Genomic DNA, 8156 nt, shown 5'->3' on the forward strand with positions numbered 1-8156 from the left:
TCTTTCTTAGTGATGTCCTTCCCTGGTTTTGGTATGAGGGTTATACTTGCTTCATAAAGTATATTAGGAAGTTTTCCATCCTCCTCTATCTTCTGGAATAATTTGAGTAGAATTGGTGACAGGTCTTCCTTGAATGTTTGTTAGAACTCACCAGTGAAGCCATCTGGGCCTGGACTTCTTTTGGTTGGGAGTTTTTGATGACCTGATCAATTTCTTCTTTTGTTATGGATCTGTTCAGGTTTTCGACTTCACTGTGTGTAAATTTAGGTAGGTTGTATTTTTCTAAAAATGCATCCATCTCTTCTAAGTTTTGAAATTTGTTGGAGTACAACTTTTCATAGTATTCTGTTATTATCCTTTTGATTTCCTTTGTGACATCGCCCATGTGGTTTCTAATGCGTGTTGTTTGTGTCTTCTCCCTCTTTTCTTTTGTCAGGTTTGCCAATGGTCTGTCAATTTTGTTAATCCTTTCAAAGAACCAGCTTCTTGTCCTGTTCATTCTTTCTATTTGCAACACTCAGTGTTGATAGCAATTATTTGCCGTTGAACCACAAGAGTCTTATCCCCATCTCCTTTCACCAGCTCTGTCCAAACAGGTTGGAAACCACTCAGTGGAGACTCCACGTTCCCCCATGCCCACTGAAACTAAGCTTACTCTTGAAAGCTTGTAAGCCAGTCACTTCTTGCCTTTGTAGCACCCCCCATTTTGGGTAGCCAATGTCTAAGTTGACCATCCCCATCAACCTTGTGTACCGAGGGGGTGGGACTGATCCTCACTGTAAAGATGTGTTTCCTCTTTTGAGTACTACATCCATAAGTATAGGTCAAGTTCATCAAAATTTCAGTGTATTGCTCTTTTTTACATCTTTTTTCTTCCTTTAGTTGAGTTCTGATCATCCAGCCATTGAAATCAGGTCAAGCGGGTACTATCTGCAAGTATGAATATTCTTGTGCATCTCCCCTTACTTCATATCAGCTGGATGCTTCACTGTCTGCTCTAGTCCTCTGTGGCCATCCCTGTCTCTGGGCCCAGGAGTCCCCAGGTTTTGCTATATCTGGCCAACCAGGTCTTAACCCAGGTTGACAGGAGTGTGGTTGGACTTAGCTCACAACTTCATTGCTGTTTTTCTTCTAATCCCCTTTATTGGTAGACCAACGTGGTCACCAGCAAGTCCACATACCTGCTCATGTATTCCCCTTGAGTCTCAGTCTTGGAAGGGGGTTTGCCCTGAGGCAGAATCATTCTTGGTACCAAATGTTTTAGGCTGGGTTCTCTAGAGGATCAGAATCAGCGAAGTGTGTATATAGAAAAAAATATAGAGAGAAATTTATTTCGAGGACATGGCTCATGAAATTTGGAGGCTTTCAAGTCCCAAATCTGTGGGTTAGGCTGTCAGGTTGGAGGCTTCTCCTGACTCACATGGTTGCAGGGACAGGTAAACCCCAAATCAGCAGGTCAGATGGCAGGCTGCTAGCTTATGTCCTAAGGATTGGTGTTCGGCTGATGATGAGCAAATGCAGAAGAAAGAGAGAAAGAGCGAGAGCTTTGCCAGAACATCCATATATTTAGGGTGCAAACCACACCCCCAAGGACATTCCTTTTCCATTAGATCACAAAATGGCGGATAATTACACAATACTCAGAATCATGGTCTAGCCAAGTTTATACATAACACATATCACAGGTTTAAATCAATTTGGAAAGTCCAAGACCTCTAAGAAGTCTCAGCTGCTATCATATTGATGACAATGAAAGTGGCTAGGGACAGAGCATGGCCAGCTTTTCCCTGGGGGACCTGCTGGAGTGGAGGCTGGCAGCCCTGTGCTTAGAGGAGCCAGCAGCATCTTCACAGGCAGCTCCTGGTCTCCTGCACTTAAGTCTGTAGCTGGTGGAGTTGCTGAGGAGGAGAAACCCAGTCTTTGGCACAGGGCATCTTGGTCAAGGTCAGTCAAAGGTTTCTACCTTTTTGCTGAGACTGTAGGTTCCCTTCTGTCTCCCTGGCTGCTGGACCTGCTGTGGAGGCTGCTGGCGTGTTTGTGTGCATGCATACACACTTGTGTTTATGTGTTTTATGTTCATCATTGCCTAGAGGAAGAGCAACTGTCCTTGATCCAGAAAGGTGGCTCTATTTCTCCAAATTGTCATCACTGTCCTCCTTATGTGCTTAGAATAAAATGAAAACTCACTCCATTGTTCCTCAGGCCCTGCAGCCTGGCTCCTGCCCATGGTTCTCCCCTCTCACTTCCAGCCTGGTGGCCACCCTTCACCTCATCAAACACTCCAAGCTCTTTCCCTCCAACTAAACTCCCCACCCCCAAGACTGCTCCCTTTTCTTGTTTCTAGGCTCCTCAAGGTGGTTTCCCTGATTGCCTTGGATACTCGGTTTCCTTCCTGGCCCCCAACCCACCATGGTTCTTTCATACCTTTTTTGATTCTCCCAAACCTCAAGGCTGGGTCCTGATCTCTTGTTCTTTTGTGTTCCTAGTACTGAGGACAGTACTGCACAGAATTTGCTAGAAGATGAATTAAGGGGGGCAGTGTCATGAAATCTAAATTTCTGCTTACAGCATCCTACTTCCTGTATATGCATTCATTCACTCATTCATTCATTTGCTTACTTGCCTGTCCATTTAATGAAAACTGCTAGGAGGGAGATTCAGTGTTGAATGAGACATGGATCCTTCCTTTGTGAATCCATTTCTGCCCAGGTTTGTGGGTGGAGGGTGGCAAGTAGGGCACTAAGCAGGTGAGAACAAAAAGGAAAGACCACCTGAGGATTTCTTTGAGATCCTGGAATTCCAGGCAGCTCTGCTTTCTACTCACATCCCCTCATTTGGATATTAAGAGATGAATATATGCAAATGCTCTTTTCCTATGGTGGTTTTAGCCTTGAACTCTGTGGATTAAGTTACTTGATTTAAGTATATGTTTGGGCACATCCCCTCCCCACATATATACATGTTAAAATCCAAAACACTAAATAAAATCCCCCCATTTCACATGTGCTGTGGAGTTTCTAATCCCAAATCCTGTGGGCATTTCAGTAGTTAAGATGGTTCATGGGGGCTGTTGAGATTTTATTTGGAATATCAAATACCTGTATAATATGGAAAGCTATTTAATGGGATTTGTTGATACCAGTCAAAGGGGACAAGGGAACCAGGTGGGCACTGGGGGTATTGTGGAGGGGCCTCTCAAGGGAGAAAAGAGGTGAAGTTGGTGAAGGCTGTCAACTAGAGAGGCTGGGCATGGCTGGGGAGAACAGTGTGGCAAGGAGGATGTAATTTCCTTAGAAGTTGGTGAAGGAGTGTAAGGAACAAACATGCCCATGAATGAGATCTGGAGACACTTTTTCCAGAACCACAGGGACACCTCAGCAATGTGTTCTGGAGGGTGGGCAAGGCCAAAGGATCCTGGTTTTTAGGAGAAGGCAGGGCCTGGGCTCTGATAGCAAGGGTAGAGAGCAGCCTGGACTGACTTAGCCAAGGCTAAATAGAAGGCCTTTTCCCAAGAAATCCTTTCCAACTCTGGCCCTCTGCCACCCCACTTCCCCAGCCTCCCAGAAAACTGAGAATGGGTCCTAATCAAATTACATTGGTGTCCTATAGAAGATGAGAAGAGGTAGAGGAAGGATGCCATGCTGCAGCTGCAAGACAAGGAATGCTGGGAATTATCAGAAACTAGGAGAGAGAACTAGAGCAGATTCTCCTTCAAAGCCTTAGAATCACCATGGCCTACACACTGGTCTTACTCCCCGCCTCCTGAGCTGTGTGACAACACATTTCTGTTCTTATAAGTCACTCACTTTGTGTTATTTTGCCACAGCAGCCCTAGAACACTACTACACCTTCAGACCTTCACAGTAAATCTGGTGCTCTTCGGTAAATGGCAGAGCAGGTGTTCCCCACAGGTAATCAAGGAAGACTTCCCTGGGGCAATGACACTGGAGCAGAGGTAGGAGTGAAGTTAGAGAGCTGGTTTTGAGACTGTCTACGGTAAATCTCTCTTTTATCGGACATTTATATAGCTCTCCAGACTTCTTAAGGAACTCTGGAAACATTGTGGTTACGAGTTGGGTTACTAATCTCACAGTCAGCAGTTTGAAACCAACAGCGGTTCTGCAGGAGAAAGGTGAGGCTTTCTGCTCCCATAAAGATGTATGGTAGCAGCCTCAGATACCCTATACAGGGTCGCTATGAGTTGGAACTGACTCCATAGCACATAACAACCACCACCACCACAACTAGACTCTTTTGCTGTTGTTAGATGTTGTCTAGTCAGTGCTGACTTATAGTGACCCTAAGCACAACAGAACTAACACTTCTTGGTCCTGCGCCATTCTCACAATTGTCATTACATTGGAGTCCATTGGTCCTGCCACTGTGTCATTCCTGCCACTGTGGAATCTTGTTGAGAGTCTTCCTCTTTTTCACTGACCCTTCACTTTACCAAACATAATGTCCTTCTCTAGGGACTGGTCTCTCCTGATAGCATCTGAAATATGGGAGATTGTATTGGCTGTTCTTCTAACATAGATTGTTCTTCTGGCAGTCCATGGTACTTTTAATATTCTTCTTCAACACCATAATTCAAATGCATCGATTCATCTATGGTCTTCCTTATTCATTGTCCAACTTTCACATGCATATGAGGCTACTGAAAATATCATGGGTTGAGTTAGGCACACCTTAGTCCTCAAACTGATATCTTTGCTCTTTGAAACTTTAAAGAAGTCTTGTACAGCAGATTTGCCTAATGCAATATGTCATTTAATTTCTTGATTGCTGTTTTCATGAATACTGATAGTGGATCCAAGCAAAAAAAAAGTTTTTGCTGGCAAATGTGTTGGTCTACATGTGAGTGGAAGCGTGTGTGTGTGGGATGTCAGCAATGAAGATGTGGGCTGAGTTTGACCATGTTCCATAGACTCCTGTCAACCTTGAGATGAGAGAGAGAAGAGGAAGGGTCTGAAGTTTTGGGAGATTTGGGAACTCCTGAGCCCATGGACAGTGAACTAACCATGGAGGGCTAGAGCTGAGAATAAAGTGTCTTGCTGATATGAAGTGGAGAGAGACGCACAAGAACACCCAGACTTACAGATAGTACCCATTTGACCTGGCTTCGATGGCTTGATGATCAGAACTTGACTAGAGGAAGATAAAGAAATTTGATAAAGCAAGTATAAATTGCTACAATTTTATGAACTTGACCTATACTTTTAGATGTAGTAGCTCAAAATACCAATCAAGAGGGAAGAAGTCATCACATCAAGGATCAAACCTATCTCTTCTGTACACAGGGTTGATAGGCACAGGCAACTTAGATATTGGCTACCTAAAATAAAGGAGAGGAGGGCGATAAAGGCACAAAGTGTCTGACTTACAAGTTTTCAAGAGAGAGTTTAGTTTCAGAGTATGTAGGGGAAGGTAGAATCCCCTTTGATTAATTTTCATCTTGTCTAGACAGGTCTGGTGAAAGGAGAGCAGGACGGTTTCATTTGATTCAATAGTGAGTAATTGTTATCCTGACTAATTGCAGTTGTCACAACTGTAAAGGTAGAAGCTGCGTAACAAAAAGGGGAGAGTAGTTAATCTTACATTCCAGGAACAAAAGAACCCTAAGACCATCAAGAGAGAAGAGCATGGACAGAACATGGGACCCTAACTGGAGAAGTAGCGACACCAGAGATGGAGGCAGAGGTGATAGCATGGAGAGATAGAGCAGCTGAGGACTCTAGACTCAGAAAGAGAAAGGCTGTATGCTGGTGGCCATGAGGCTGGCTTGCAGAATGTACCCTTTGTTTGTTTAAACAATTATATATTCCTGCATGTTTTTGTGTACATCAAAGAGAAAACAAACAAAAACCCCCCAAACAAACAGAGGGAATAGAAGCAAATACTGTTAACTGATGGTGCATGGATGGGATTGTAACCATTACAATGAAACAAAATACAGTAGGCTGAGTGCAAAGCCGATGATCTACCATGTAAACTATCATGCAATTCACAATAAAAGCTTTAAAAAAAAAATGTAATGAATGCTTGAATGAGCTGCAAGAATAAGATATGACAGACACATTCTTTTTTTAAAGGTAATCTGTGAGCAGATGTTTACTGAGACGGGAACATGAATGAAAGGGGTGGTATTCAAATGTTATTCAGGTATCTTCTAGAGCATCCTATTTTTGCAGCCAAAATGCACTCCTTCTTCCAGGGCTATGCTACAGTTGGCTCATACTGGCTCATGAGATTTTATTAGATTATCTGGAATATTTGGACTCAGTTGTTAAATATAACCATTATTTAAAAGGAAATTATATCATGCAACAATTAAACTCTTAAAAACAAAGGCAACTATTTAAAAAAAAAATTTTTTTTAGCACCATCTGCTCGCAGCGGCGTCTTCTGCTCCTCTCGCCGCTGCTACCTTCCGGAGTCACTGCCGGCGCAGTTCCGCCGCCTTGCTCAGTGCTCTAGCAGATGATAATTTGGAGTTCTTACTAAACAACATGGCAGACATTGACAACAAAGAACAGTCTGAACTTGATCAAGAGTTGGACGATGTTGAAGAAATAGAAGAAGAAGAACCTGTGAAGAAACAAAAATCAAAGTGCGTCAGCTGACTGTTCAGATGATGCAAAATCTTCAGATTCTTGCAGCCCTTCAAGAAAGACTTGATGATCTGGTAGAAACACCAACAGGAAACATTGAAAGCTTGCCTAGGGTAGTTAAAAGACGAGTGAATGCTCTTAAAAATCTTCAAGTTAAATATGCACAGATAAAAGCCAAATTCTATGAAGAAGTTCATGATCTTAAAAGAAAATATGCTGTACTCTATCAGCCTCTATTTGACAAGTGATTTGAGATCATCAATGCAATTTATGAACCAACAGAAGAAGAATGTGAGTGGAAAGCAGATGAGGAGGATGAAATTTCAGAGGAGTTGAAAGAAAAGGCCAAGATTGAAGATGAGAAAAAAGATGAAGAAAAAGAAGATCCTAAAGGAATTCCTGAATTTTGGTTGACTGTTTTTAAGAATGTTGACTTGCTCAGCGATATGGTTCGGGAACACGATGAACCTATTCTGAAGCACTTGAAAAATATTAAAGTGAAGTTCTCAGATGCTGGCCAGACTGAGTTTTGTGTTAGAGTTTCACTTTGAACCCAATGAGTAGTTCACGAATGAAGTGTTGACAAAGACATATAGGATGAGGTCTGAACCAGATGATTCTGATCCCTTTTCTTTTGATGGGCCAGAAATTATGGGTTGTACAGATTGGAAAAAAGGAAAGAATGTCATACTGAAAACCATTAAGAAGAAGCAAAAACACAAGGAGCGTGGAACAGTTCGGACTGTGATGAAAAACGTTTCCAATGACTCTTTCTTTAATTTTTTTGCCCCTCCTGAAGTTCCTGAAAGTGGAGATTTGGATGCTGCTGCTGAAGCTATCCTGGCTGCAGACTTTGAAATGGTCACTTTTTACGTGAGCGTTTAATACCAAGATCAGTGTTATACTTTACTGGAGAAGCTATTGAAGATGATTATGATGAAGAAGGTGAAGAAGCAGATGAGGAAGGGGAAGAAGAAGGAGATGAGGAAAATGATCCAGACTATGATGTGAAGAAGGATCAAAACCCAGCAGAGTGCAAGCAACAGTGAAACAGGATGTATGTGGCCTTGAGGATAACCTGCACTGGTCTACCTTCTACTTCCCTGGAAAGGATGACTTTTCATCATTTGACATGCCTATTTGAAGTTGTTTTTTTTGTTGTTGTTGTTTGTTTGTTTGTTTTTGTTTTTGCAACCTAAAATAAAAACGTCAAATATAAAAAACAAAACAAATACTCAAAACAGATCCCTTCCAAAGTATTTTATTATATTTTACAATTACTTATTCTTATTTCTGCCCCTTGCAGCTGTATGGTGGAAATATTATGTAACTGTATCTGAACATGTCTTTCAGCTCTACACTCAGTAATGTGTGATGGTTTCATTTATGTGTGGTATCCAGTTATTTGGTCAAAAATAAGTCCAGATGTTTCTGTGAAGATATTTTGTTGATGTGATTAACATTTAAATCAGTTGATCCTAAGTAAAATAGATTATACTCTAAAAAAATCAAGTCTTGGATAACTTCAAACTTTTCTCCATTTAT

The 8156-nt window shown here is 41.9% G+C and overlaps 1 pseudogene; it reads left to right on the top strand.

Annotated features, from left to right (window-relative positions):
- Positions 1-6492: 6492 nt before the first annotated feature.
- LOC102830653 lies at positions 6493-7660 on the top strand (annotated as a pseudogene).
- The last annotated feature ends 496 nt before the right edge of the window (positions 7661-8156 follow it).

Source organism: Chrysochloris asiatica, unplaced genomic scaffold, assembly GCF_000296735.1.
Source record: "Chrysochloris asiatica unplaced genomic scaffold, ChrAsi1.0 scaffold00014, whole genome shotgun sequence".
Classification (NCBI taxonomy): Eukaryota; Metazoa; Chordata; class Mammalia; order Afrosoricida; family Chrysochloridae; genus Chrysochloris; species Chrysochloris asiatica.